The sequence below is a fragment of the Adiantum capillus-veneris genome, chromosome 22, assembly GCF_014529385.1.
Source record: "Adiantum capillus-veneris isolate H3 chromosome 22, ASM1452938v2, whole genome shotgun sequence".
Classification (NCBI taxonomy): domain Eukaryota; kingdom Viridiplantae; phylum Streptophyta; class Polypodiopsida; order Polypodiales; family Pteridaceae; genus Adiantum; species Adiantum capillus-veneris.
Window position 1 is genome coordinate 109,653,728 of NC_140952.1, and position 8,851 is coordinate 109,662,578.

The following is an 8,851-nucleotide window of genomic DNA, read 5'->3' on the forward strand; positions in this document are numbered from 1 at the left end:
ATACCATAATTCCAGATATGGCAGCAAAAGAAGGACCACCGACTTTAGAGTTCAAGGGATATGATCAAGTTGATTTGAAGCCTTTGAAATGGCTTAATACGGATAATCCTGGGATCGGAGTCTATTGTTGGGAGGATAGAAACATCAAAGAATTTCTACGGACTTCTCATGCCAAATCAGGACAGTTAACACCCATGAAAATAATTTATATCTTCAAAATCAAAGACAAGGGATCAGTAGATCTACAACCCTACCTGTTTAGGGATTGTTATAACAATAACTTTGTTATGATGACTCTTGAGGAGGTGGAACAAACCAAATACAAAGGGTACTCCATAAGGGATTGGATATTGGGCCAAGGACCAGAAACTATTCCAAGAAAAGAACTCTGTGAGAGATATTTTGAGAGTAATGTTAAAAAACCAGAAACCAAATCATCACGAAGAAAATCGGGTGACCCTAAAGCCAGTCCAGGGCTACATGAGTCACTATTTCCAATAGATTGGTTTGAAGGACTCGGAACAAGACCAACTGCCAAGAGACTTGGAGTTGAACCAAATAGACGTGTCAGACAAGCTGAATTTTTAGAAATGGTTCAGAAAATACAGTGGATCTGGGGATCCATATGACCACTTAGCAAGCTTCAAGCAAGTGCTAAGAGCAGAACGCATATTTGATTTCCATACTCAATTCGAGGGATTTGGAATGACGTTAGAAGGAAAAGCACTGACATGGTTCCAAAACATTCTACCAAGGTCAATCACGGACTTAAATACATTAGCCAAGGATTTGTAGCTGTATGTTCCAAACCGGCAGCAAACATAATACGGTAGCTCAAATCTATAGCTTCAAACAGAAACAAGGTGAGTCTATTAGGGATTGTGCAACTCGAATTAAGCAATACATTGCAAGATGCCCAGAGCTAGAGATACCTGCAAAAGAAAGACTAGTATCATTATTTTTAGAGGGACTACTAAACAAAGAACTTCATGCTATACTGTATAGCAAGAAGCATACAATCCTAGAAGAGTGTGTGTCAGAGATTATTGACTTAGGAGACAATTGTGATATTTACAACGAGAAGAAGATGTCCCTAAGGATAACCAAAGTGAGAAAACAACATCCACCAAACCGGCACAAGTGGGAAAGGCTGCTGCAGCACCGCCTTCAACCATAGAAGACATGCTCAAAAGGATGAATGACATGATGAATAACATGCAAAAAGCACCTATGAGGGGACTAGGGCAAGGGATTTATCAATAGGGACAACCAATTAGGCCACAAAAATGGTGTACAATTGAGGGAAAATGGACCAACCATGAGACCAATGAGTGCTATTACTGACCAAAATATGATGAGAATGTTTAATACGTGCCTATGAGGCCACAAGGACAACCCTTGTAGAGATATAAACCTAATATGGCCCTAGCATGTATAGATATCAACCTAATATGGCCCCAGCTCTGATGGTAAGACCCATGATTAAGCCAAGAACTGGAAACTATCATAACTGTGGTGCAGATGATCATTGGAAAAATGCATGCCCAGATCCTGACAAGAACCTCAAGCCAATTGAAGCTTATTGCATACAATGTTACAAAAAGGGAGGAAGATTGTCCAAAAAATCCTTTAAACAAGGGTAAAACAGTAGTGAACGTAGTCCAAGTGATATCTAGTAGCTCACTCAAGAGTGAATCGATTGTTCCAATCAAAGTAATCACCAGAGCCCAGGCTAAGAAAAAGAAACATAACTCCTCTGATGATTTGGAAAATACTAAAATTTCCTCTCAAAAGACCAAAAGAAGAAGAAGCAAAAGGTATGAAATGAGAAACAAAAACAACGGTCTGAAATCAAGGAGAAAGCAAAGAAACTATTCCAAGAAAAGGTGAAAGAAACTTGAAGTGAAATCAAGGAAACCACCGCAAAATCTGGAGGATCAATTTTGGTAGACAAAGTTTTTGAGCCAATCAATGAAGCCTTGGAAGCTTACCAAGTGGGACTTAAGGTAGGCCAAAACATGAAAAACGAATGGAAAAACTATCCTTCTCAAGACATGGAAGCAACTAAGCTTGAAGCTTATCAAAATTTGGTAGAATTACTCAAAAGATGCTGGAAAAACAAAAACCCAAGCTCGAGAGTATGGAAAAACCTAAAGAGCTTGTGGTAGGAACCAGTAAAGAAAAATCCAAGTGGTGGTAGAACACCACCTTGAAACCAAAGAGCCAGAACTCATAGTGCCGGACAGTGAAGATGCCTTAGACGGAATTCCATTCATAGAAGAAGACTCGCCAGGACACTTATGGGAAAAAGTTAGAGAGATTAATGATGGGAGCCTAACTTTGAAGTTAGCTCCTATAGAGGAAGTTTGGTTAGACAACCAACATTCTGATATGGATATGGATGCATGATCCTTGTATGGGGATTGCGGCTCTAAAGCTTTAGGAATGTCTAAATCATTGACTTTGAAACATTACCCTCTTACTTGGGAGATAATGAAGATGAATCCATAGTGTGTAAAACCACTCAGATAAAGAGAGCGGAATAGACCCTAGAACTAGAAAACATCCATTCAATCATGTCTACATCCATTCAATGCACTCTTACTTTAGGAGAACTGTTAAAAATCAGACCATATTTATGGAATGATCTACAGAAAACTCTAGAGAAGGTGGAGATAATAGGACTAATCACAAAAAATTTGGGAAAATTGAAACACGAGATGGATATAAAAGAGATACGATCTGTTCCAATGAACAAAGGCGAAGATAACTATGAAAGAGAAGAAGGAAACACAATCCTTCTAGTGAGATATAATGATATCGAAACCATGGCAATGCTGGATAGTCGGGCAAGCATAGCCATAGCCATGAAAGCAGTATGGGAATCATGGGGACAACCAGCCAAAAGACAAACTTGAATGAAATTGCAATTGGCCCGATGGACACATTGAAAGACCCTTAGGACTGCTTGAAAAAGTGATAGTTAATCTCCTGTGGGATTGAATATCAACACACTTTTGCCATAGTAGACTTTGAAAAGAAACTCAATTATAAAATCATATTGGGAAGACCTTTCATGCGACAAGTACAACTGTCCAAGATTGAGGAAACAATTATTTGTACTTGAAGCAAGTGGGATCAATAACAAGGGTTAATCTTGAAGATCACACTTATAAAGATGTCATGAAAACACCCATACAAGAATCCAAGGACTTAATGAAAGCTCAACAAGTCTTTTCAGACCTCTACTATGATGCAACATATGAGTTAAAAGAACATTCAACTACCTCAGATGATTTGGGGTCAGAAAAAGAACATGTGAGAGCTAAACTACTCACGAAAGGAGGGGAGGAAATTTTTTTGACTTTCCAAACCAAAAACCGAGAAGACAAAAATGGTATAGAAGAAAAAGAGACACGAGAAACTTGAAAGCTAGAGCTATGCCATCAGTCTCCAGTAGAACACAATTTCTGATGCAGATAGAGGCACATGTTTGTGTCAAGGACAAAATCACTAGTAGATATCCTTTAAACAAAAAACATGAAATATCTAAAACATTGAGATAAATGAGAAAGGAAACTCTAGTAAAACCAAAACACCAGGACAAGAATTTCACCATGACAAGAGTTGAACAGAGAAAGAAATATCAAGAGTTGAAAAAATCTCTAAAGGAGATATATACAACTAAAATGGAAACCACTGAGGAGGATGGTAACGATGTAATGAGTGTGCCATCCCATTATAAGAAATATACTCTCCAAGATCAAAAAATCATAATCGAACAACTTGTTAGGGAACTACAAAAACGGGGCGAGTCCTATGAAGGACCTGAGAACGCAGAAATGATAGATCTGGCCCAACCAGGAGAAGAGCCTAGACTTGCCTACATTACAAACGACCTAACAGAAGAAGAAGAAGAGATTTTGTTAAGCTTACTGAAAGAATATCAAGATATCTTTGCTTGGTCTTATAAGGATCTCAAGGGTGTTGATCTAGAAATTTGTCAACATACCATACCCATGAGAGATGATGCAAAACTAAGCAGACAAAGGCCATAGACTTATAATGAAACATTTTCCAGGATGATCAAAGAAGAGACAGAAAAGCTAAAGGAAGCCGAATTCATTTACGAAATTGAACACAAATTGGGTGTCTCCAATTATGTTAGTACCCAAGAAAAATGGAAAATTATGAGTGTGTGTCAATCTCAAGAAAGTGAATGCAACTACCATTAGAGACAACTTTCCTCTTCCCATCACTGAGCATGTTTTAGAACGAGTTATAGGAAAAGAAGCTTATAACTTTTTAGATGGCTTTTTGGGATACAACAAATTTTGGTTGATCCCAAAGATCAGCATAAAACTGCCTTTGCAACTGAATGGGGTATTTTTGCCTATCGGGTTAAGCCTTTTGGGTTAACTAATACTCCTGCCTCCTTTCAAAGATTAATGAGCCATTCTTTTAAAGAATATCTTTGGAATGGAAGTATATATGGATGATCTATGTGTACATTCATCAATCGGGGCTGATCATTTTGAACACCTCAAAAAGGTATTCGAAAAATGTAGACTTTATATTTGCTTAAATCCTGAAAAGTGCACATTTATGGGCAAACAAGGAAAAATTCTTGGATATATAGAGTCTAAAAATGGCATAGCCACTGATATGGATAAAATTCATGTTATTGTTGATTTTTCTAGATCGATAACAGTCAAAGGGGTTCAAGTCTTCATGGGACATTGTGGATGTTACAGACGATTTATTTACATGTACACTATAATTGCAAAACCCATGTACAACTTGATTACGATCTTTGAATGGACTGATGACTGTGAATAATTCTTCATGAAGCTTAAGCAAGCTCTCAATTCAACTCCAATATTGAAAGCACCAGATTGGAATAAGATATTCCACATACATGTAGATGCTTCCAATTTTGCCATCGGATGTATATCCTAGCTGAACCAGGAGATGGAAAAATTGATTTTCCTATTTCTTATGCTAGTCAACAATTGAATATGGCAGAGAAAAACTACACCACCACCAACAGGGAAGGACTAGGAATGATCTATGCCGTGAAAAAGTATAAACATTAAACACCATATTAGAGAGTTTGAGAATTTAGAACCATTTTGGAAATCACCAATTTTTTGAAGATTTGGCCTTATGGAAAAATCTCAAACTATTTCTTAAGACCGAAGCCTTCCACAAGGTAGTACTTGAAAATATCTTTCAAGCCATGCTCGCAAAACTTTACCTAAGAATTGACCATGTGGTCAAATCTTAAGCTCTTGTTAAAAGTGAGAATTAGGAAATTCCCAAATTCACTAATATAGTGTTATTACCTATAAGATAGCAAATTTGTGTTCTTTGTGGACCACCAGGCCTTGTTGTACTTGGTCAACAAGCCATGCAACACAGGAAGAATAGTGAAATGGTTCATTATTCTTTTGGAATTTGATTTCACTATAGTTGTGAAAAAGGGCACCACTCATCAAAGATCAGATCATTTGTCAAGGATTATTTCAGGAGAACCATCTAAGGGAGTAGATGATGATCTACCAGATGCATATCTGTTCTCCATTGAAATGATACCTTGATGGTTGGAAAATATGGTATCTTTGATGACCATAGCTCAAGTGGATTCAAAAATACCACTTCTATTACAATCGGATTAATTGAGCAATTGATTATGTATCAATTACTAGCTGGAAGGTTGTACAAAAGAAATCAAGATGGAATATTGATTTTATGCATTAATACTGAGGAGAAAACCCAATACCTGAGTCAAGCACAAATTACCATCGTAGGGCGTCACTTTGCAAAAGACCAATCTATGCGATGGGTCTTGAAACTTGGAGTATTTTGGCCAACTATGAGGAGTGATGTTCATTCTTTTGTCAAAAAATATCCTCAATGTCAAAAACAAACACCCATACCTTATGTGACATTGTTCCAAATATCACTTGTTCCTAAGTGGAGTAACTATCTAGTTACTTACTTATCAAGCCGAACATTTCTTAAGGATATGAGTAAATGCCGTCAAAGAGAAATTGAAACAGAAATTATATCGAAGAGGTAAGGATCAACATTTGCGTCTTTGTGCAAATGAAGACGAATATATTCCCATTATAGAACAAGCACATGCTAGATTAGCTGGAGCTCACTTCTCTAGTGAGACCACCGCAAGAGAAATTTTAATGGCAGGCATATGGTGACCAACACTTTTGGCAGATGCCAAGGAATATGTTCGAAGGTGTGATGCATGTCAACAAGCTAAAATGCCAACCCGTGTAGATAGCATGCCTCTAAGACCAATGATGGGGGCTAGAGCTTTTACAAAATGTGGTATAGACTTCGTTGGGCCAGTACAGCCACCTGCTTATAGAACCTAAGCTCAATATATCAATGTAGCTACAGACTATTTGACTAAATGGGTAGAGGCTAAAGAAACTCAAAAGAAAGATGCCAGAACCACAACCGCATTCTTGTATGAGTACGTGTTCACAAGATATGGACTGCCAATAGAAATTGTCAATGATAGGGGAACTATTTCCTCAATGAGGTAATTGAGTATTTGCTTAATGAATTTATGGTCATCCATAACAAATTGACTCCCTATCACCCACAAGCAAATGGACAAGCTGAGCATACAAATAAAATTCTTAGCACGGTATTGACTAACGTGGTTAGTTCAGGAAGGATAGATTGGGAAATGAATCTCCATGCTTCTCTATGATTTTATAGAGTTTCATTCAAAAAATCTTTAAATGCTACACCCTTTAACCTTGTTTATGGTCTTGATGCCATATTGTCGATAGAATTTCTATTACCGACACTAAGGGTAGCTAAGGATCTTGAGTGAAATAGACACGAATTGTCAGATAGACTTGAGGATTTGGAAAAGCTTGATGAGCAAAGGTTAACTGCTGTAGCTCACATCTATGCACAAAAGCGAAAACAAAAATAGTTTTTTGATTCCCATCTAGTTACAAAAATCGTCAGAAAAGGGGACTTAGTTTTAGTGTATTCCCTTAAGTACCACATTTCCAAGTTTAAGAAAAAGGAAAACGGACTGTTTATCATTGAAGATGTATGTCCAGGTGGAGCAGTTAAGTTGTCCACCCTAAATGGTGACCCAATGGCTAATTGGATTAGTGGATGTCGTTTAAAGGAGTACAATTTTCCACTAACCAATGAATTGCTAGAAATAATGCATGTAGCAAAGCAACAAAAGATAAAACGACAGCAGGTTATTGATGAAGCCCACGAAGAAGCTCGACTTCGAGTACTCAAAAAGAAAGCTGCTCTCAAGCATCAACAAATACCTATTCCCATCAACACTCTGGAACTAGATGACCGACAATGGGAATTACAGACAGATGCAGTGTCAACAGATAATGAATGATTAGATGGAATGGACCTTCGCATCAAAGTACAACTGAACAATCATAACACAAATGCACTGGTCGATACAGGAGCTCGAGTAAATGCAGTCAGCTATTCCACGTACAAGAAAGCAACAAGTCAGTATTTGACAGCAGAAATAACGACTATTAAAGGCTGCAACAAGAACCCAACACTGAACATTGGGAGTAGTCAACTTAAATGTGATAGTACATGGATGTTCATGCCCTCATCAATTTGTATGCTTACCAGATGAACACATGAATGAAACAATGATTCTTGGAATCTCATGGATGCGGAGGTACAAGGCAGTATTATATTGGGATACCAATCAGCTCAAGCTATCACCTAAAGACGGACAACTCATTGTTCCAATTGCACCAAGCAAGGAGGAATGAAAAGGAGATTACCAGCAGAGAAAACCACGAAGCAATCAATCTTCTCCATCCTATAGACCCGAGGGATTCACTCTATATACAAAATGGGACGCCACCTGCACGAGCGGACAACTTTGATAAAACCCCTATATACGACTCATATTAGGGAATATGACCCCCCTTTCTATGCTTATACGATAATGAATGTAGAAAAATATCATACCCCTATCTTACATATAAAATTTAGGTCTCACATGATCTAACTGAGTAAAACTAGTCAAACAGCGTGTAGCAAGTCATTGGCAACGTACAAAGGAATCACTTTTGTTGATAACTAGATGTACCCTCAATGTATCTTAGTTTGACTTTCAAACTATGTGCCCGTTCAGCCTGCGCTCTAAATACTCATCCAATTTGGACTTATCTAAATTACTCAAAAACATGGTTATAAAGTTGTATTAGGTTCTCCGTGTAAATTTGTATCTATACAAGCTCTTTTTAGCTTTCATCCCTCAACAAATGAACTATAATCACAAAACAAGCAATTGATACAAAGCAATGCTAGCTCTTGCATGTATCTTTGTAGCTATTGACTCACAAGTTTGAGGGAAGACTGTTTTGAGAAGCCATGATTTTGAAACACAAAAACTTCCTCTCACCCCCCCCCCCAAATATGATACCCCCTCCCTTATTTTTAAGCTTGGAAGATAAATTATTAGGGGCCTGCCCCTAACTTATATGCTTATGTAACTTGTAAAAACCCCCCCTCCCTTGCACTTACGTGGTGCGGTAAGTTTTCCATGGTGAATCCCCCGGGCCTATAGACAAGAAAATGCTACAAGTAGCATGCATGGAGTCAAAAACATTTGGGTACCAAAAGCACAACTGAAGGACAAGCCGATTCAAATATGGGTACCTAAAACATAATCTATTGTACCAAAGACGGTTCCGAGGTTCAAAACACAAAGAGAAGCATCTCCAAGCAGGGAATCTAATAAGAAATGAATTTGGAAGAGAAAGGAGCTCTTACGTTCTCCACAAATTGTAAAACTGATCAAGCAATGGAG